This window comes from Nicotiana tabacum, chromosome 5 (assembly GCF_000715075.1).
Source record: "Nicotiana tabacum cultivar K326 chromosome 5, ASM71507v2, whole genome shotgun sequence".
Classification (NCBI taxonomy): domain Eukaryota; kingdom Viridiplantae; phylum Streptophyta; class Magnoliopsida; order Solanales; family Solanaceae; genus Nicotiana; species Nicotiana tabacum.
In genome coordinates, this window is record NC_134084.1 from 29,339,339 (window position 1) to 29,362,800 (window position 23,462).

Consider the following 23,462-nt stretch of genomic DNA (forward strand, 5'->3'; position numbering starts at 1 on the left):
ATCTCTAACTACTAGTCAATATTATTTATAATATTCATTTATATGGTTCATCTCCGAACTCAACCAAACCATGATGTTTACTCCAAAACACTTTATATATACGTACTTATACAGAATAGATGAATGTTGAGTAGTGGGATTACCTCTTGAAGAGGAATCTCAAGAATTTCCACTTTTGTGTTTTTGGAGGATTTACAAGAATCTAACAAATTCCATGGTTCAATCTTGTTACTATTAGTGTTAATCAACTTGAAATAATACAGAACATGAATAAAATCTCTCCTTGTATGATCAAGTGAGGTCTTGGTCGGAATCCTCTTCAAAAGCCCCAATGAAACTCTCGAAATTTGATCCAAAATTATCTTTCCCCGACCTAGGGGTATATATAACCTTCCCAAGTACACTGCCGTGCATTTGGGACTTGAACGCGCACTTGGGGCAGCCAACTTCTTAAGGCCGGCGGCCGCATAGTTGGGCGCATATGTTGGACAGTGCGGAGTAAGTTGGTCATTTGAAATTTTGTACAGAGGTTCAAAGGATGAATGACTTGAACAGTTGGAAACTAGATTCAAAGAGCTTTAATTTGATAGCCTATCCACATGGTATCTCAAAATATACATGGAGATATGATCGTTTGAAATTATGTCATGTGCGACTTCGGGCGTCTTTTTTCCTTCAACAATTATAACTTGTTCCAACCTATTTCTCCCTACTTATAAACATCATTATAACCCTTCAATCATGTACAATACATGTCCACATACCCAAATGAGTTTATCCTAATCGTAGTTGTTGATAGCTTACAAATGATATGCTTAGTGCTTAATGACCTTCTTATGAGGCCTTAAATATTTACAAAAATTTTGGGGTGGTACAAGAATCGGTTATACTCATAATAAACTTCTACACTTTATGTGAAAATTTTAGAGTTTAGCTATTGTGGAGTTCAAGAGCAAGTATCGAAGACATATCATCATTTCAGTTATCAGCTGCCATTTGTTCATGGTAGACTAGGATTTTCTATTTCCGTATATATATATATATGGTGTATTTTATTATATTGGTGTTGAATTGCTATTTTTAGTTGTTCATGACTTATGACACCATTACTTGTATATATATTCAAAGAGATGGTGTATTTTATTATATTAGCGTTGAATTGCTATTCTTAGTTGTTCATGGCTTATGACACCAATACTTGGGGTGGTTTGTATTAAATTTTGCATTCTTATTTTATTATTTATAAGATAATCTTCAGTTTGGGTTGTATTTTATGTTGGTTGGTTCGCCTAGTGGGGGGTTTAGGTACCATCACTACCTGATAAAATTTGGATTGTGACAGCCAAGAGAAACTAGAAATTACATAAAATAGGTTGACGAGTGTCACGATCCAATTCTTTTATAGGTCGTGATGGCTCCCAGCACCGCCGCTAGGCAAGGCAACAATAAACTAACCACGTGATTTCCCTTTTTAATAAGTTTTCAAGTAATTAGATTTTTTCTTAATTAAAAGATATAAGAAACAACGGTTTTAAATGAATAGAACAAAAGCAACAAAAACTAGTAGTGTACTAATCACAACCACAATAATAATAAAAAACTAGAAGTCTACTAGTGTGTGCCAAAACTTGGTTCTACAAGTGTATGAGCACTAATAGATTATACAAAACTCTAACTACTGTCTGAAATAAAAAATAGACAAGAATGAAAGTAAAGGAGAGACTCTAGGATGTTGCGGAACGGCTCAGGAAAGCAGCTCACCACTAGGCCTTCGGGTAACGAGGGTGCGCCCAATGTGATCGGCAGATGCACCTGCCTCAGATCTACACGGTCAGTGCAGAAGTGTAGCGTGAGTACATAAACAACATGTACCCAGTAAGTATCAAGTCTAACCTCGAAGAAGTAGTGGCAAGGGGTCGACTTCGACACTTACTATGGGTTAATAATATGAATACAAAAATTCTAAATGAACATGGGATATATGAATAATAGTAATAATAACTCATTAGCAAGCAGGAACAAGTAATTCTTTCGCAAATAATTAAATTCCAAGTAAATTCCTGTCAGTAATACTTGTAACCTCACAAACCACAAATAGTGTCAAGTATGATTTGGCTCCGAGTATTATTAAGCATGAATTATGCCGAGGTCATACAGCCCGATTCAGAATAACGTGTGCACTGCCGAGGGACGTATGGCACGATCCATTGATGCATATATTCTACTGTCGAGGCGTTCGGCCTGCTCCACAAGAATTTAGGATACTTTATAAGCATTTGACTTAACATTCTTACAAGGCTAATACACAATGTAATACAAGTTTCATTAACGGTCAAGTAACCCGTCAAAAACTCAAGTAAGTGGAATTCGGTCTTTTACCAATCCTTTATGAATTTCCAATATGATTTAGACAATTTAATTAACAAGTAGGGCACAAACATAACAAGTATTTTATGATTTGGGTCCTAAACTACCCGGACATAAGCATAATTAGTAGCTACATACAGACTCTTGTCACTTCGTGCGTACGTAGCCCCCACAAATAGAAGCAAATATCAATTTAAATCACCTATCGGGTAAATTCCCTCTTACAAGGTTAGGCAAGAGACTTACCTTGTCTCAAAGCTCACTTTCCGGTCACAACTTCGTCCTACAGCCCCAACTCGGTGCCGAACAATCCAAAACTAGCTAAATATTATATAAAATAATCAATACATGTTCAAAAGTTTATATTTTAGCTATTAGAGTGATTGCCCAACCAAATTGAAGGATTTCTAAAATTCATCTTCGGACCTGGATTCCCGAAATTTTCTAAGAAAGTTGTTACCCATGACCTCACGAACTCAAATATATAATATTCGCCAAATTCCATAATCATTTTCATGGTTAAATTCGATTTTTTATCAAAACCTAGGTTTTTCTTCTAAACTCATAATTTCCACAATTTTACATGTTAAAATATACGCATAATCTATGTATTAATCTCACATTGGATAGGAATTACTTACCTTCAAAAGCTAAGTTGAAATACCCCTCTTTAAAGCCTCAAAATCACCCAAGAGTGTAATAAATGAACTCAAAAATGGCTTAAGTCTCGATTAAAAATAACAGTGCCCAGCTGCCCCTTCTTCGCGAACGCGGAAAGGGCCTCGCATTCGCGAAGGCAAAGATCCCCAGGGCCATAAGAATGACCATCGCGAACGCGGCAGGGGCCTCGTAGATGAGGAGGCCTGCTTGGCATTCCCTACGCGAACGCGAGGGCTCCTACACGAATGCGAAGGGTAATGGGTACTGACCCGCCCTGACCCCTTTCTTCTGCACGAACGCGAGAGGGCCTTCGCGAATGTGTAGGCTTGGGATCTCAAAGCTCAGTGAACGCGACATCCTGATCAAAAATGCGAAGAATAAATTGCCTTACTGCCCAAATCCTTCATCGCAAACGCGTGGGTCCTTCCGCGTTCGCGAAGAAGGAAACCAAAACTGGAATTTATGGTTTTTCCAATATAGCTCCTGGCAGTCCAAAACCCACCGAGCCATTCAGGACCCCATCCAAATGTACCAATAAGTCCATAAACATACCATGGACATGCTCGAACTCTCGAAATGCGTAAAACAACAACGAAACTAAGAATCACACCCTAAAACCAAATTGAATCAAAATATGAACTTCAAGTTTCCAATTCGCTCTAAATGCGCCGAATCATACTTAGACTACTCAGAATGATACAAAATTTTGCATGCAAGTTTTAAATCACCATATGAAACTATTCTCGGGCTCGGAATCCCAAACGGCCGTCGATAACACCAAAACCTACTCCAAACCAAATTTAAAGAACTTTAAAACCTTCTATGACCCAACTTTCACTATTAGGTGTCGGAACATTTCCGGTTCATCCAAGACCCGAAACGAACATACACCCAAGTCCAAAATCGTCATACGAACCTATTGGAACCGTCAAATCCCAATTTCGAGGTTGGTTACTCAATATGTTGACCGAAGTTAAACTTAGCCTTTTAAAGCTAAACTAAGGAACCAAGTGTTCCGATTTCAACCCGAACCCTTGCAAATCACAAACTAACCATCCCCGCAAATCATAAAATAGTAAAAGAACGTACAACGAGTCTTACTTAGGGGAACGAGGTTCTAGAAATCAAAACGACCAGTCGGGTTGTTACATTCTCTGCCTCTTAAACAAACGTTTGTCCTCAAACGGGTCTAGAATCATGCCCGGAGTGCCTAATAAGTGTGGATATCTGCTCCACATGTCTTCCTCGGTCACCCAAGTCTCCTCGTCGATTGGTTGACCTCTCCACTGAACCTTTATCGCGAAAATTCTCTTGGACCTCAACTGGAAAACCTGCCTATCAACAATTGCAACTGGCTCCTCCTCATACCCCTGGCTCTCATCTAACTGAATCATGGTGAAGTCTAACACATGTGACTTGTTGGCATGATACCTCCAGAGCATAGGTACGTGGAAAAGTGGATGAACTCCCGATGGACTGGGAAGCAAGGCAAGCTCAAAATCTTTGGACCGTGCTTTGCAAAGTCGCTCTGGAATAACCTTTACCACTTAGATCAGAAGCTTCTTGGGGTTATCAGGTTATTATCGCCGGTTTGTGGAGGGCTTCTCATCTATTGCAGTACCTTTGACTAGATTGACCCAGAAGGGTGCTCTGTTCCGTTGGTCTGATGATTGTGAGGCGAGCTTTCAGAGGCTCAAGACACCTTTGACTGCGGCACCAGTCCTATTATTGCCTTTTGGTTTGGGGATGTATACTGTGTATTGTGATGCTTCACGCATTGGCTTGGATTGTGTATTGATGTAGGAGGGGCGAGTTATTGTATATGCTTCACATCAGCCAAAGCCCCATGAGAAGAATTATTCTGTACATGATTTGGAGTTTGCCGTGATTGTTCATGCTCTTACGATCTGGAGACAACATCTTTATGGGGTTTCCTATGAGGTTTATACCGATCATCGTAGCTTGCCGCATTTGTTTAAATAGAGGGATCAATCTTAATTTGAGGCAGCACAGGTGGCTTGAGCTACTAAAAGAATATGATATTACCATCCTTTATCATCCGGGCAAGGCGAATGTAGTTGCGGATGCCTTGAGCAGAAAGGCAGAAAGCATGGGTATTTTGGCATTCATTTCAGTAGAGGAGAGACCACTAGCTTTGGACATTCCGTCCTTGGCTAACTGTCTTGTGAGGTTGGATATTTCAGAGCCCAGCCGCGTCCTTCCATGTGTCGTTGCTCAGTCTTCACTATTCGAGCAGATCAAGGCTCCCCAGTTTGATGATCCCACTTGTTGGTTCTCAAAGAGAGGGTAATACTGTAAGCACGTGATTTTTGCCCAATATGAGAATTACTCCCAAAAAATCCAAAAATAAAATAATTTTTCTTTGGTGTGCAATTTTGTGATATTTTGAATAATTATTTGTATTTGTCTGTGCGTGTTTATTTGCTAAATAAAAAAAAAATACAAAAATATGTCGCATTTTGTATGTAGGATTTAATTCTACAATTGTTAGTAATTAAATTTGTTTTACAAAAATTAAAAATTACAAAAATAGGCATCATTTGCATTTTTAGCATTTAATGTCCAAATATACAATTTTATGCTTAATTAATACTTAATTGTGCGTTAATTGTTATTGGGAGTTAATTTGCGCTTTTATAACTTAATTTAGTTCTTAATAATAGTTTAAGTATTTTTATAATTTAGTTTTAGAAAAATAAAAGAAGAAAAGGGAGCGAAAATATAAAGAAAGTCGGAATTAGGCCTCTTCTTCAACTTCAAGCCATAGGCTCAAAAAATGGCCCAATCTTCCCTACGACCCAGTCCATTTCGAACTGGGTCGACCCAGTCCATAACCCAACACCCCTATCTTACAAAACAAAAACAAAACAAAAAAAAATAAAAGAAGAAAACCCTAAAGAGCTAAGCCATCCGCCCCCCCCCCCCCCTTCTATTTTCTTCTTCTTCCTCAAGCTTCAAGAAAGCCAACAATGCCCACCCTATTTTCTTCCTCTTCAAAACCTCAAAACCACCCAACTCCCATGGCTGCCCGTACCTGCTGCCTCACGTTCTTCTCCTTCAAACCAACCAAACCCTAAACCATCGTCACCCCTCCAAAACCTCTCCGGCGATCCTCCATTAAATCCGACGACCACTGCTGTCCGCCATCGTCTTCCTCACCATCTTGCCCAAATGATCCCTCATTCCACGTCAAGCAGTAGCAACTGCTGCTGCGTTGTCCAAACTATCCCTCACGTCCATACATTCCGTCACCATAACCAGCTCGAACACCCGAACCACCACCAAACGACCATCGTTGTCATGCCCGCTACTACTGTGCCGTGCTACTGCTGCTGCTCGCGTTGCTATCTTCAGCTGTTGCTGTGTCGCGTCTGCCTTCATCTTCTTCGTCGAGCTCAAGCTTGAGCTCGACGTCCATGGTCTCCACTCCTTCGATGAGCTTTCCGCCATGGTTGCTTCCAATACACCCAGCTCTAGCATCATTAACGTCAAACAGAAATTCTGGACAACATTTTCGCACTATTTCTGTTGATCTTCTTGGATTTCAATCTGAGTTTCGAAGTGATAAAAGTCAATTGTTCGTCCGGGAGCATTCAAGTGATTTTGGGGCGATAATCATTTCCGGACAGATTTGTTTTCATGCAAGTTCATCGTTGATTCATCTCCGGTTAGTTGGTTTTGAATCTCACTTATCGTCCATATTTTGTTTGGTATTTTTCGGATCCAAAATAAAGAAGTGATTTAATTCTTGTTTGATTTGTTCGTCGTTGAAAAATTTTTCTAGTTTGTTCATGTTGTTTGTTAAATTAATTTTCAGATTTCAAAATAGAAGTTTAATTAGTTGTTTTCATATTCATTTCATGTTTGTATTATTGTTTAAGTGAATATTTGTTAGTTTGATGTTTGTTAGATTCAAATTGAAATTTAATTAACTATTTCTTCAATTTGTTTCATGTGTTTATGTATTGTTAGAAATTGTTAATATTGTTAAGTTCAAGTTTAAGTTCATAATTGTTTCTTCGTCGATCTCGTCATTTGTTTAAAGAATTTAGTTGTGTTAGAGAAATATGTTGGTTTAATCGTTTAAATCCATCATGTTTGTTGTTTAAAATAGATTCATTCATGTTCATACTTTGTTTGGATGATCTTGAATCCGAATTTTGTATAGTTTGATTTCTTGTTTATCATTTATGATTATTTCGTGAATTTGTCTCATAATCTTGTTTAAGTTTGATATAGGAATTGTTGGTTGTAATGTTGTTATGGTTGATTTTAAGTTCAATATTATTGAATTTAATCTAAATATACTTGTTTGATTGTTGTTGTTGTTTAAATCCGAAAATAGGTTTGTTGCTAAAATATTGTTCAATCAAATTTTAGTTGTTCTTTGTTGTTCAATTTATGTTCATATGATTTGTTGTTAAAATGTTGTTAAAATGGTGTTCATGTGATATTGTTGTTATGATGTTCATCCGTGTTCATATTGTTGTTTGAACATTGTTAGAAATTGATCATATTGTCTATATTTTGGTTAAGTTTGATTAATTGATGTGTTATAGCTGATGGGTAGTTTGGTAAATTTGTAGTACGTTCAGGGGTAGTTTGGTAATTTTAGTAAGGTCGGAGGGGGTAGTTTAGGAATTGTACATTTTGTAATTGTTTATTTGAAGCATGGGGGACAAAATGAAATGAGGTGGGTTGTGATATGATTATTTAATATAAAGTGGGGACAAGATTTAATTTAAAGGGGGAATCTTGCATTATTTTAAATGAAGCATGGGGGACAAAATGAAATGGGGGTGGTGTGATATGTTTATTTAATGTAATGGGGATGAGTGGAAAGATAATGGGTTGGGTAGAGAAAAAGTATTGATTTTAATTAATGGAAAGATTTATGGGATGAGATTATATATATGAAGTCTTGAACACAAGACAATAGAGAGAGAGAGAAACAAATCTGACAATACAGAGAGGACAGAATAGAAAGAGATACGAGAAAAAATACACACACAGATAGAGAGAAAAAACGGACAGAGAATAGAAGAGAGAAAAATTCCGAAAAATATTTAAGCTTTCAAAATAAAAATACAAGCTAAAAAATCTACTGCTTTCTTTCTTTGTTTGAAATTAGTATTAATGGTTGTTGTTTCATTTAAAGCTTAAAGCTTTTGTTTTTGGGATTACTACTCCACCGGTCTGTTACTGGGTTGTTACTGTTGCTGGACAGTTGTTGCTATTGTACTGTTATTACTGCTGCTGATTCTCATCTTCATTTTCTTTTGCTTCCAATATCAGGTACATATCTGTAAATTCATGTCACGAAAAGCTTCAACATGACAAATTAATGAAGTTCGGGAATTATAATTCTGTTTTCCATTCATTCAAGTTCATTAGTTAAAAATTTGGTTTTTGTTTCAGTTGATTAATATAGTAGTACGTTTGGCGTAATGAATATAAGATAATTGTTACCTCTTAAAGTTCGTTTAAGCGTTGTAATAATATCATCTATTTCGGAATTTTCATTAAGTGAAGTCATGATTGAAATATCAAGGTAGGGAACATGGCATAAAATGGGCCATTAATTACATCCCGTAATATTGTTAGCTAAATGTAAAGTAGAATGGAAGTATCAAGAAATTACATTATTAGTATATCTTGTAAAAAATCTGATTTTGGTTTAGATTGATATAAGTTGTATGTTCATATATGGTAAGATAACGGGTATATGTATAACCATAAGAAAGACGAATTGATTAGCTTATTACGACGTTAAAATATTATGAATGGTTCCGACGAACAACTACGTTGTATATAAAGCAATTTTATTGAATCAGTTTGTAATATTTCTTTTTTCTTATCAACTTGACTCTTATCTTCCATTGCAAACATTAACCAAACCATTATAACTTTGGACTAAAAACAAGTAGATGAGAAGGAGATATAATTTCTTCGAAAACTATTAGTTTGTTTATCAAATTAATTCTCTTTTCTAGTTTTATATGCAATTCATTTTTTGGGTATGCATATATTGTATTTACGGAAAAATGGTATTATTAATCCCACGTTTATTTTTACCCTTTTAAATTTGAATGGCTTGGAGAAATATAATTCTTACGCAAAAAATATAATTTGCGGTTAACATTCAACAATTTATGGAAAATCTATACTACTATTAAGAATATTTTGCGTGATTAGGGATGCGTTCGCGTAACCTGATTATATTTCTAAAAGCAATTCGGATTATGCGTTCGCGCAACTTCGAACGAACATTTAATAAAAAGGGGGCTCTTCGGAGAATATCAATATTAATTTCATATAACTCGAGATGTGTGGTTCAATATTTAATTATACAAGAGCGACGAACGTTCTTAATTTTATTTTTAGCACAATTTCGAACTTAAGTCTTCTTTTTTTTATAATAAAAAAATTTCGAAAAAAAAATAATTATATATTATCAATATCATTGTGTATACGTACGCGTGACACGATTTTTCACGTTAAAAAATATATAATATATAAAACGAATACACGTACGCGTGATTCGATTCGAAAAAGGGTCTTTAATTATAAACAATCTAAATAGAAGCGGTAACAATAAAATCATGCAATAAAAATGTATTTAACAAATCAAAATAATCAAGCCGAATATAACAGTTGAGCGACCGTGCTAGAACCACGGAACTCGGGAATGCCTAGCACCTTCTCCCGGGTTAACAGAATTCCTTATCCGGATTTCTGGTTCGCAGAATAATAAACAGAGTCATATTCTCCTCGATTCAGGGATTAAAATTGGTGACTTGGGATGCCTTAAAATTCCCAGGTGGCGACTCTGAAACAAACAAACAAATCCCGTTTCGACTGTCCTTTAATTGGAGAAAACTCCCTTGCACCCTCGCGGGGGCGTAAAAAGGAGGTGCGACAGCTCTGGCGACTCTGCCGGGGAAGAAACTTAGAACCACTGGTTCAGGGTTAGAAATTCGAGCTTAAAATAACTGTTATAGTTGGCTTTATTTATTATCTGATTTTTACATGTTTATGCTTAATATGCTAAATGATGCTTTTACCGCTTTAATATTATCTGAATTGTGTATATAAAACTGCTACGAAACCCTTTTTCTTTCTGAGTCTTCTAAATTTATGGTGTACACGTGCGCGTGACCCACCTTTCTGTTAGAAGTCATACCAAATAAGACGAAGTTGGGACAAGTAACTAGGCCGGGCAGACTTTCGTGCTCCCGGTACGTTGCCCCCATTTCGGCTTAAGCTGTCCACTTGGGTAAGCCAGGGCTAGAACAATATGCCTCAGGTTTTTTCACTTAGAATAACTCAGCTTCATGCCGGATCCCTAGTAGGAACGTTTGTTTGCATCACGTGCATTTGACTTTGGAGGCTCAACACAGGGGTTGGGTCTGTCTAGGACAGGTGTACCAAAAAATGAAAATGACCATCCTGATGCATCTTACTTGCTGCTATTTGCGCATTTATTTGATTCGGACTTTTGTGTTGACTGACTTTTGAATATCAGGAATAATATTTTGAAATTGAAAAAAAATAGCGGTTAGGGAATTGATTGTTTATTTTTGGAAAAAAAAAACCAATGCCCAAATAACTGTCAAAACTCTGCCGAAATTTTGAGAAAATGAAAAAAAAATGTTTTATTAGTTTGTTTTATTAAAAGCAAAGGAAAAATAGAAAGAAAAAAAAGAGTCGTTGTTCTGTCTTGTTTTTAAAAAAACAAATTAGAAAAAAAAAATAGTTTGTCTTGCCATAAAAAAAAATGAAAATGAAAAAAGAGTCTTGTTTTAAAATGAGTTTTTATTTATTTATTTGTTTAGATACCAAAATAAAAATAACTAATAAAATAAAAAGAGTCGCGTCGAATGTGGTTTTATTATTTGTTGCAAATATGTATATATATAAAAATCCAAAAAGTTGTTCTTTATTTCCAAAAAATATATATATATATTTATTTGTTGCAAAAAGATTTGTCATGCCAAAAGTCTAGAATTTTTTTTTTAGACTCTCAATTTTCAAAACAAAAAAAAAATCCAAAAAAAAAATATTTTCTTTCTTCTTAGAATAAAAAAAAAATATCTTCCTTTTACTTTTGAAATTCTCAAAGTTCAAATCAAAAGAAAAGGAATTCTTAGAAGTCTTTCTTTCAAAAAGAAAATCAATCAAAAATCCAAAAAAAATATATATACTTCATTTCTTCTTTTAAAGCAGTTCTTTTACAAATTCAAACAAAAAAAAAATTTTATTTACTTTATTCACGACCTGCCCGAACTACGCGGGTTTGATTCTCACCGGATGTGAGATACGTAGGCAACCCTCATCAGGTCCAACCCCCCCTTTTTGCTAAAATAAGCCAAAAAACCAATAAATAAATAAATAAAAAACGTGTCAAAATTTTAATTTTGTCATAAATAAGTCGGGCGGTGTCTAGCCTCCCCTTTTGCTAAAAAAAATAGCCAAAAAAAAATGTCAAATTTTAATTTTGAAAGAAGTCGGGTGACGCTGATTTATCAAGACATAGCCGAATGTTCCCGAAAGGGACGCCGGAAGGCTGACTTTGCATAAACAGCCACCTTTTGGGTCATGTTTAGGATTTTTGGTCCAGTTGACCTACACAACCTTAAAGAAAATCTTCGTCCCCGAGTCGCTGAAGGGCTGTGTTTGCAACACCCGGTTTTTATTGTAATTTGAAAAAAAAAACACAAAAACAAAGAGTCAACGGTTAGGTGAATACCATTTGGATTTTTGGTCAAAATAAGCCGAGCCAGCTTTGACCACGTCTTAAACCGTTCTTGCCGAAATAGCCCTAGAGTATCTTTCAATTGTTGAAAGGCTATTTTCGTAAAAGAATGAACAAGTTTGTAAAGTGTCGTAAAATAATCCTCTCTGGCCTCAAAATTTGGAAGGGGCCACATTTGCAAAAGATAACCGCTCGGTTGCATTTGTCAAACGGAGAAAGGAAGTTGGCCATTTATTTTTGGAGTTTGTAAATCTTTTGATTAGAATATGTGGGTTGTTTGATTTTCGAGTTTGTAGGTCATCTTCAAACCTTTGAAACCCAGTTTATTTTAATATGAAAATTGAAAAAAAAATGATTAGTATTGTTTATCTTTTATTGGTCCGAACTACGCAAGGTCTGATTCATGCGGGGTCATGATACGTAGGCAATCTCCATAAGATTCGACCACAACAAAAAATGAAAAAGAAAATGAAAAAAGGGAAAAAGATGTTGCTAGTAATAAGAACCGACTGAGTCCATTCTAACATGTTTTGTTTTGAATTGTGAAGAAAGTTGAGTTGGTCGGTTTGTTCAGAGGGTTCAACAAGAGTCTACTGTGCCGGAAAAATAGAATACTGAAACAGCAAATGACCGGAGTGTGTCAAGCATGGGCCAGTGGGCAAGGACAGCCTTGTCATGAGTCACAATTTGCGACACAACAAGAGCAGTACCACTCTCCTAAGTACCACCCGTACTCGTTTGATCTTCCTGCAAAGATTGAAGAGTCTGCCCGAAAGATGGTACAAGAAGAAATGACCCAAAGAGTGAAAAACTTAGAACAATGGTTGAAAAACAGGCAAGGGTTGTCTGGTCAAAAGAGTGTTGCCTTCAAAGATCTATGTATGTTCCCCGATGTCCACTTTCCGCCTGGTTTCAAGACTCCCAAATTTGGAAAGTACGATGGACATGGAGATCCCATTGCCCACCTGAAAAGGTATTGCAATCAAATGAGAGGTGCGGGAAGAAATGAAGAATTGTTGATGGCTTATTTTGTGGAAAGCCTTACGGGAGTAGCTTCCGAATGGTTTATGGATCAAGACACGTCTCGCTGGTATGTCTGGGACGACATGGCACAAGCATTTGTCAAACAGTTCCAATACAGCGTCGACATTGCCCCAGACCGCATTTCCCTTTCAAACCTGAAAAAGAAACCAAGTGAAAGTTTCAGGGAATATGCCATTAAATGGAGAGAGCAAGCAGCTCGAGTTAAGCCACCCATGGATGACCACGAGCTAATAACTGTCTTCCTTCAAGCGCAAGAGCCAGATTACTTTCAGAACATGATGTCCGCAGTTGGCAAATCCTTCTCGGAAGCAATCAAAATGGGAGAAATAATAGAGAATGGTCTTAAGACAGGAAAAATTATAAGTCAAGCAGTTTTTAAAGCTGCAACTCACGCTGTCCGGGTTAAGTCTGATAATTTTTGCGACACAAATAAGAAGATTGAAGAAATCATGATGACATCAGGGTCAAGAAGAGGTCCTAGGAGAACATCTCGAAGGTATGAGCAGCCTCCTAAAGTTATCTATGAATCCACTGAGCAATATTATCCCCCTCAGAACCCACAACACTCTATTGTTCCACCTCAGTATGTTGCCCGGCCACCAAAACGCCCTAGAAGGCGAGCACGAGCGTCACAAAATCTCCAGAAGCCTCCACACAACTTTCAGGTGCCCTATAACCCACATCCAAGCCAGAAGTATAAAGGGGAACGAAGGTTGAAAGATAATTTTACACCAATAGGAGAGTCCTATGAAAGCTTATTTGAGAGGTTAAAGCATCACGACATGATTGCATCTATTCCTCCAAATCATCTGGACCCACGTGCAAGAAGCTTTGACCCTTCTAAAAGGTGTGAATACCATTCCAATGCCCAGGGGCACAATGTTGAAAGTTGTTGGGGTTTGAAAAAAGAAATAGAAAGGATGATCCAGGAAAATCTGATTGTGATCCAAGGTAATGACACCCAGAATATCGCGCAGAATCCTTTACCAGCACATCATGATGCACACTTTATGGGGAGGATGCCTGGTAACATGGGATTTTAGAATCATCCCGGAAAGCCGCTAACTGATGATAATGATATTGAAGTTGGTAACGGTCTTGGAAATGATGATGGCTAAAACACCGTATTGGGCAATTGGAAAGGCGCTCCATCTCCTGGTCAGCCAGAGAGGAGTTTTGGTGGTTTATTTTGTTGTCATTTCATTCGTCCGGATTATTTCAGGGTTGTAATTCGGATATTGTCTTGTGGTCAAACCCCCTTATCCTTTTATTTGTCTAGTACCTAATGTGGTGTTATCTGGTTTAGTTTTAGGGTTGTAACTGTTTATTTTGTCGTTTAAATGGTTCTACCTTTTGTCTAAAAGCAAATTCCAGTCTTTTTTCATCTTCTTTGTTTAGTTTTATTTACCCTTTTGTTTTGCTTCTATTCAACGCCGATTCTAGTGACATGACATGCACGCACAGTTTGGGCCTAATCTTAAAAGTTAATCATAAAACCCTCGGAAGGTGATTAAAGCATTTAAAGGAAATAAGAACAGTTTGAGATTATTTGAAGCCCGAGTCATGTGGAACTGGGGCAAGTTAAACATAAAGAAAACCGTTAAATGCAGGGTTCGCCAAATTGGCATGAGGGTCGTTCATGAGAATGAGAGTGAGAGTGTCGCCCAGCAGTGCTTTAGAAATGACAAATGAAAAAGCAAGTGTTTAACATAATTGTCAAGTCCAGCACCATCGGAAGAGAATATAAATCTATGTTCAATCGTGTTGTTTGCACTTGACATGTTTTGAAGACTGGAATGACGAAGGCATTTTGTTCTGCTACCTAAACACTTTATCCTTCGTTACCCCTTTTGAGCCTTATTTATTTACTTTCATACCCCTCGTTCGGAATCAATAGCAACGACTAGGAAATACAAGCCTTGAAGGTAAAAAAAAAAAATCAAAAAAAAAAGAAAAGAAAAAAAAGAGAGAAAAATGATAACAAAAAAAACAAAAGAAAGTCAGAAGAAAACAGAGGAATTGGGAACTACGTTTGACCTGATTCCTCAAAGAGGATACGTAGGCGCTTCACAGCTCGGTCATAGGGTGCATAGTGCGCATAATGTGCGTAATATGCATAGTGTAACAAAAAAATTTAAAAAATATATATAATAAATAAATAATCCCCAAGCAAGAAACTGGGGCAAGGGTTGCGCTTGTTATAAACAAATATGATTTCGAAGGTTGTAATTTTGAACCCCAAATTGATTTGTTTTTGAGCCTTTAATACCCTTTCTTTCTAAGCCTATCCAAAAAACCCACATTACGGTCCAAAGAAAGACCTTCTGATCAGTCTGCAAAAGATGCCAAGTCAGACAAATGAGAATCTTACCGACGAACATAACATTATGTTCCACAGCAGAAAGGACTCTAATCTCCAGCAGAGAGAGTCATACCGGCAACACTCCAAATCCCCAGCTGGAAAGTGATACAAATGAGAGAGTCTTATCGGTGAAAATTTTCACGGACACCATAAGGCGACGCAAGCTGAGAGAAAAACCAAAATGAGAGAGGCTTGATAGTGAAAACCCTTCGGGCACTACAGGTCGAATAAGATTGGGAATCAGATGCGGGATAATCAAGGGAAGACCTTGAAAGACGATTTATGACGAAAGATAGGCCACATATGCATGTCATGACCATTAGAGTCGGTATTTGCGTTTGATAGGTTTTTATTTATAGTTTCTTTTGTTAAAGAGTCATCTTTTCCCGTTGTCTTTTATTTTGTTCCCTTTTATCTTTTCCTTTCATAGAAATTTCCCCAGTAGAGTCTATTTGGTCAGAACCAGTGGGAAATGACTTCAAAATAGGCCATCAGCTTTCCAAGATAAGATCTGACTAATACATCCAAGTGATATAGTCAGGAAGGAACAAGCGCGAGGCCAATGTCAAAAAAGATATCCCCAGCAAAAGGGAATTAACAAAAGGATCGACGAGTGTCAAGAGGAATATCCTTGCCGAAATCAAAGGTTATTAAAACCTCAAGGCCAAGGCCCCTGGACAAACAAGGAGAGCAATAAGCATGACTTGGAAAATTCATGAGAGACTAAAAGGTCGGGAAAATGCAAGTCTCCGGGCCATGCCACGAAAGAAGAGGGATATCCCCAGCAGAAAAGGATTATCCCCAGCAAATAATATCGTCCCTTGTGGAATACAGAGCAAGGAAGGAGAAAGGGAAAAGCCATCCCAGTGGAGTATCACAACCAACTACCACGCTTTAAGCTAACAAATTTTGTTTGAGTTAAAACAGGTAAAGGAAATGGCATTGATGTCGGAAATGCATGCCGCAAGAAAGATTGTCAAACTGGGGCAGAAAAATTTCTTTTCAGTTAGAAAATTTTCTGGAAAATCAGGTACCCATTTGGGGAAGAATAAAGATAGCACCAAGGAAATGGTCTTTGAACCAGGGTTTCCCCCAACATAATAAGTTTCCAATGGAGGAAATTGATCCCCAGTAGACAGAACCAAAGAGATAAAATTAGTGTATAGAAAAAGCAAAAGCCATTGTCATCCCCAACAGCTTCCAGAAGAATGAAGCATCGATTTGAAGGGATAAAATTCCCCAGCAGCGTTATCCTCAACAACGTTATCCAAAAAAGATAACACTTATATCCCCAACAGTGTTAAAAAAAATTTGAATTTGAAGGAGGGGAAGAAAGAAGACTCCCGCAGTGGTATTATCCCCAGCAAGCAAGAACAAAGCAGTGCAAAGGAAAAAGAAAAGAAAAGAAGAGATTGCAAAGATAAGTTTCTCAAATCATTGATCTTTACATTTTTCTCCTAGGATAAAAAGTCCTAGTATGATGAATTTCCCTCCCGAGTCAAAATCTTGGTCTGATGAAATTGTTCTCCCAAGATAAAATCTTAGTCGGATGAATCTTTCTCCTAAGATCACAACAAAATGGACCTAGTCTGACGATTTATCTCCTAGAGTCAAAATCTTGGTCTGATGAAATTTTTCTCCCAAGATAAAATCTTAGTCGGATGAATCTTTCTCCTAAGATCACAACAAAATGGACCTAGTCTGACGATTTATCTCCTAGAGTCAAAATCTTGGTCTGATGAAATTGTTCTCCCAAGATAAAATCTTAGTCGGATGAATCTTTCTCCTAAGATCACAACAAAATGGACCTAGTCTGACGATTTATCTCCTAGAGTCAAAATCTTGGTCTGATGAAATTGATCTCCCAAGATAAAATCTTAGTCGGATGAATCTTTCTCCTAAGATCACAACAAATGGACCTAGTCTGACGATTTATCTCCTAGAGTCAAAATCTTGGTCTGATGAAATTGTTCTCCCAAGATAAAATCTTAGTCGGATGAATCTTGCTCCTAAGATCACAACAAATGTACCTAGTCTGACGATTTATCTCCTAGAGTCAAAATCTTGGTCTGATGAAATTTTTCTCCCAAGATAAAATCTTAGTCGGATGAATCTTTCTCCTAAGATCACAACAAAATGGACCTAGTCTGACGATTTATCTCCTAGAGTCACAATCTTGGTCTGATGAAATTTTTCTCCCAAGATAAGATATCAAATCTTAGTCCGATGAATCTTTCTCCTAAGATAAGATATCAAATCCTAGTTTGATGAATTTTCTCCTAGGATAATTTGAAAAAAAAAAGTTTGAATTTGAAAAAAAAAAGAGAAGAAGTTGTTGAAGTCAGGAGCCCCCTGAAGAATAGAATGGCGATTTAGTGTTTGAAATCTTGCCAACCTAAAGAAAGGAATGGCGATGTATGGTTTGAAGTCAGGAGCCCTCCTGAAGAGAGGAAAGGCGTTTTTTTTAAAAAAAAATTTGTTGAAATCTTGCCAACCTAAAGAAAGGAATGGCGATGTATTGATTGAAGTCAGGAGCCCACCTGAAGAGAGGAATGACGATTATTTTCAAAGTTGTTGTTGAAGTCAGGAGCCCGCCTGAAGAGAGGAATGGCGATTTATTTTCAAAATTGTTGTTGAAGTCAGGAGCCCGCCTGAAGAAAGGAAAGGCATTTATTTTAAAAGTTGTGTATTTGAAGTCAGGAGCCCGCCTGAAGAGAGGAATGACGCTTATTTTTAAAAGTTGTTGTTGATGTTGGGAGCCCGCCCAGATAACAGAGGCATACATTTTAGTCTTTACATTTCAGTTGATGAAGTTGGGAGCCCGCCCATAGAACAGAGGCATACATTCAGTCTTTACATTTCAAGCATTGAAGTTGGGAGCCCGCCCATAAAACAGAGGCATACATTCAGTCTTTACATTTCAAGCATTGAAGTTGGGAGCCCGCCCAGATAACAGAGGCATACATTTCAGTCTTTATATTTCAAGCGTCGAAGTTGGGAGCCCGCCCAGACAACAGAGGCATAAATTTCAGTCTTTACATTTCAAGCATTGAAGTTGGGAGCCCGCCCAGATAACAGAGGCATACATTTCAAGTCTTTAATTTTCAATTATTGAAGTTGGGAGCCCGCCCAGATAACAGAGGCATACATTTCAAGATCAAGTCAGAGGACAATAAAACAGAGGGTTACAATAGGAATCCCCAGCAGGAAACAATAAAATTCCCCGGCACCGGAAAACAGAAGGTAGCAACAAGAGGTCACAGTACAAACTCAAGTACATGTGTCAAAAGAAGTAAAGCACCGAAAGAAATGCAAGCAAACAAGGAAGCAAGGCAACAAAAACAAATTGTACTCTAGCCTAGCTTCTTGTTTTTTTTAAGCACGGTGTAACAAGGAGATCGGTAAGCAGTAGTAATAGCATGCAACAACAGTAACATTGCAGTCCAACGGTAGTCCCAGCTACCAAAATTTCCCGAACTACATTGGCCTGATTCCTGTTTAGCCCAGGATATGTAGGAAACCTTTGAAGCAAAGGTTCGGTCAAATCTTTTTAAAAAAAAATGCTTCACATGGAGTACTCGGATGGGCAAAAAATCGCTCGCTTTATCTTTGCACGAAAACCCTTCGTGTCTTCGGGCAAAGAGGGGCAGCTGTAAGCACGTGATTTTTGCCCAATATGAGAATTACTCCCAAAAAATCCAAAAATAAAATGATTTTTCTTTGGTGTACAATTTTGTGATATTTTGAATAATTATTTGTATTTGTCTGTGCGTGTTTATTTGCTAAATTAATAAAAAAAATACAAAAATATGTCGCATTTTGCATGTAGGATTTAATTCTACAATTGTTAGTAATTAAATTTGTTTTACAAAAATTAAAAATTACAAAAATAGGCATCATTTGCATTTTTAGCATTTAATGTCCAAATATACAATTTTATGCTTAATTAATACTTAATTGTGCGTTAATTGTTATTGGGAGTTAATTTGCGCTTTTATAACTTAATTTAGTTCTTAATAATAGTTTAAGTATTTTTATAATTTAGTTTTAGAAAAATAAAAGAAGAAAAGGGAGCGAAAATATAAAGAAAGTCGGAATTAGGCCTCTTCTTCAACTTCAAGCCATAGGCTCAAAAAATGACCCAATCTTCCCTACGACCCAGTCCATTTCGAACTGGGTCGACCCAGTCCATAACCCAACACCCCTATCTTACAAAACAAAAACAAAACAAAAAAAAATAAAAGAAGAAAACCCTAAAGAGCTAAGCCATCCCCCCCCCCCTTTCTATTTTCTTCTTCTTCCTCAAGCTTCAAGAAAGCCAACAATGGCCACCCTATCTTCTTCCTCTTCAAAACCTCAAAACCACCCAACTCCCATGGCTGCCCGTACCTGCTGCCTCACGTTCTTCTCCTTCAAACCAACCAAACCCTAAACCATCGTCACCCCTCCAAAACCTCTCCGGCGATCCTCCATTAAATCCGACGACCACTGCTGTCCGCCATCGTCTTCCTCACCATCTTGCCCAAATGATCCCTCATTCCACGTCAAGCAGCAGCAACTGCTGCTGCGTTGTCCAAACTATCCCTCACGTCCATACATTCCGTCGCCATAACCATCTCGAACACCCGAACCACCACCAAACGACCATCGTTGTCATGCCCGCTACTACTGTGCCGTGCTACTGCTGCTGCTCGCGTTGCTGTCTTCAGCTGTTACTGTGTCGCGTCTGCCTTCATCTTCTTTGTCGAGCTCAAGCTTGAGCTCGACGTCCATGGTCTCCACTCCTTCGATGAGCTTTCCGCCATGGTTGCTTCCAATAAACCCAGCTCCAGCATCATTAACGTCAAACAGAAATTCTGGACAATATTTTCGCACCATTTCTGTTGATCTTCTTGGATTTCAATCTGAGTTTCAAAGTGATAAAAGTCAATCGTTCGTCCGGGAGCATTCAAGTGATTTTGGGGCGATAATCATTTCCGGACAGATTTGTTTTCATGCAAGTTCATCGTTGATTCATCTCCGGTTAGTTGGTTTTGAATCTCACTTATCGTCCATATTTTGTTTGGTATTTTTCGGATCCAAAATAAAGAAGTGATTTAATTCTTGTTTGATTTGTTCGTCGTTGAAATAATTTTCTAGTTTGTTCATGTTGTTTGTTAAATTAATTTTCAGATTTCAAAATAGAAGTTTAATTAGTTGTTTTCATATTCATTTCATGTTTGTATTATTGTTTAAGTGAATATTTGTTAGTTTGATGTTTGTTATATTCAAATTGAAATTTAATTAACTATTTCTTCAATTTGTTTCATGTGTTTATGTATTGTTAGAAATTGTTAATATTGTTAAGTTCAAGTTTAAGTTCATAATTGTTTCTTCGTCGATCTTGTCATTTGTTTAAAGAATTTAGTTGTGTTAGAGAAATATGTTGGTTTAATCGTTTAAATCCATCATGTTTGTTGTTTAAAATAGATTCATTCATGTTCATACTTTGTTTGGATGATCTTGAATCCGAATTTTGTATAGTTTGATTTCTTGTTTATCATTTATGATTATTTCGTGAATTTGTCTCATAATCTTGTTTAAGTTTGATATAGGAATTGTTGGTTGTAATGTTGTTATGGTTGATTTTAAGTTCAATATTATTGAAATTAATCTAAATATACTTGTTTGATTGTTGTTGTTGTTTAAATCCGAAAATAGGTTTGTTGCTAAAATATTGTTCAATCAAATTTTAGTTGTTCTTTGTTGTTCAATTTGTGTTCATGTGATTTGTTGTTAAAATGTTGTTAAAATCGTGTTCATGTGATATTGTTGTTATGATGTTCATCCGTGTTCATATTGTTGTTTGAACATTGTTAGAAATTGATCATATTGTCTATATTTTGGTTAAGTTTGATTAATTAATGTGTTATAGCTGATGGGTAGTTTGGTAAATTTGTAGTACGTTCAGGGGTAGTTTGGTAATTTCAGTAAGGTCGGAGGGGGTAGTTTAGGAATTGTACATTTTGTAATTGTTTATTTGAAGCATGGGGGACAAAATGAAATGGAGTGGGTTGTGATATGATTATTTAATATAAAGGGGGGACAAGATTTAATTTAAAGGGGGAATCTTGCATTATTTTAAATGAAGCATGGGAGACAAAATGAAATGGGGTGGTGTGATATGTTTATTTAATGTAATGGGGATGAGTGGAAAGATAATGGGTTGGGTAGAGAAAAAGTATTGATTTTAATTAATGGAAAGATTTATGGGATGAGATTATATATATGAAGTCTTAAACACAAGACAATAGAGAGAGAGAGAGAAACAAATCTGACAATACAGAGAGGACAGAATAGAAAGAGATACGAGAAAAAATACACACACAGATAGAGAGAAAAAACGGACAGAGAATAGAAGAGAGAAAAATTCCGAAAAATATTTAAGCTTTCAAAATAAAAATAAAAGCTAAAAAATCTACTGCTTTCTTTCTTTGTTTGAAATTAGTATTAATGGTTGTTGTTTCATTTAAAGCTTAAAGCTTTTGTTTTTGGGATTACTACTCCACCGGTTTGTTACTGGGTTGTTACTGTTGCTGGGCAGTTGTTGCTGTTGTACTGTTATTACTGCTGCTGATTCTCATCTTCATTTTCTTTTGCTTCCAATATCAGGTACATATCTGTAAATTCATGTCACGAAAAGCTTCAACATGACAAATTAATGAAGTTCGGGAATTATAATTCTGTTTTCCATTCATTCAAGTTCATTACTTAAAAATTTGGTTTTTGTTTCAGTTGATTAATATAGTAGTACGTTTGGCGTAATGAATATAAGATAATTGTTACCTCTTAAAGTTCGTTTAAGCGTTGTAATAATATCATCTATTTCAGAATTTTCATTAAGTGAAGTCATGATTGAAATATCAAGGTAGGGAACATGGCATAAAATGGGCCATTCATTACATCCCGTAATATTGTTAGCTAAATGTAAAGTAGAATGGAAGTATCAAGAAATTACATTATTAGTATATCTTGTAAAAAATCTGATTTTGGTTTAGATTGATATAAGTTGTATGTTCATATATGGTAAGATAACAGGTATATGTATAACCATAAGAAAGATGAATTGATTAGCTTATTACGACGTTAAAATATTATGAATGGTTCCAACGAACAACTACGTTGTATATAAAGCAATTTTATTGAATCAGTTTGTAATATTTCTTTTTTCTTATCAACTTGACTCTTATCTTCCATTGCAAACATTAACCAAACCATTATAACTTTGGACTAAAAACAAGTAGATGAGAAGGAGATATAATTTCTTCGAAAACTATTAGTTTGTTTATCAAATTAATTCTCTTTCCTAGTTTTATATGCAATTCATTTTTTGGGTATGCATATATTGTATTTACGGAAAAATGGTATTATTAATCCCACGTTTATTTTTACCCTTTTAAATTTGAATGGCTTGGAGAAATATAATTCTTACGCAAAAAATATAATTTGCGGTCAACATTCAACAATTTATGGAAAATCTATACTACTATTAAGAATATTTTGCGTGATTAGGGATGCGTTCGCGTAACCTGATTATATTTCTAAAAGCAATTCGGATTATGCGTTCGCGCAACTTCGAACGAACATTTAATAAAAAGGGGGCTCTTCGGAGAATATCAATATTAATTTCATATAACTCGAGATGTGTGGTTCAATATTTAATTATACAAGAGCGACGAACGTTCTTAATTTTATTTTTAGCACAATTTCGAACTTAAGTCTTCTTTTTTTTATAATAAAAAATTTCGAAAAAAAAATAATAATTATTATATTATCAATGTGTATACGTACGCGTGACACGATTTTTCACGTCAAAAAATATATAATATATAAAACGAATACACGTATGCGTGATTCGATTCGAAAAAGGGTCTTTAATTATAAATAATCTAAATAGAAGCGGTAACAATAAAATCATGCAATAAAAATGTATTTAACAAATCAAAATAATCAAGCCGAATATAACAGTTGAGCGACCGTGCTAGAACCACGGAACTCGGGAATGCCTAGCACCTTCTCCCGGGTTAACAGAATTCCTTATCCGGATTTATGGTTCGCAGAATAATAAACAGAGTCATATTCTCCTCGATTCAGGGATTAAAATTGGTGACTTGGGACGCCTTAAAATTCCCAGGTGGCGACTCTGAAACAAACAAACAAATCCCGTTTCGACTGTCCTTTAATTGGAGAAAACTCCCTTGCACCCTCGCGGGG

The 23,462-nt window shown here is 36.4% G+C and overlaps 2 long non-coding RNA genes across 2 annotated transcripts; both read left to right on the forward strand.

Moving 5' to 3' along the window:
- The first annotated feature begins 6,625 nt into the window (after positions 1 to 6,625).
- Positions 6,626 to 8,428, forward strand: LOC142180594 (uncharacterized). Its single transcript, XR_012709200.1, has 2 exons — positions 6,626 to 6,715; positions 8,344 to 8,428. It is a non-coding gene; the product is annotated as an uncharacterized LOC142180594 (long non-coding RNA).
- Positions 8,429 to 19,496: 11,068 nt separating this feature from the next.
- LOC142180595 (uncharacterized) lies at positions 19,497 to 21,945 on the forward strand. Its single transcript, XR_012709201.1, has 2 exons — positions 19,497 to 20,231; positions 21,861 to 21,945. It is a non-coding gene; the product is annotated as an uncharacterized LOC142180595 (long non-coding RNA).
- Positions 21,946 to 23,462: the final 1,517 nt, after the last annotated feature.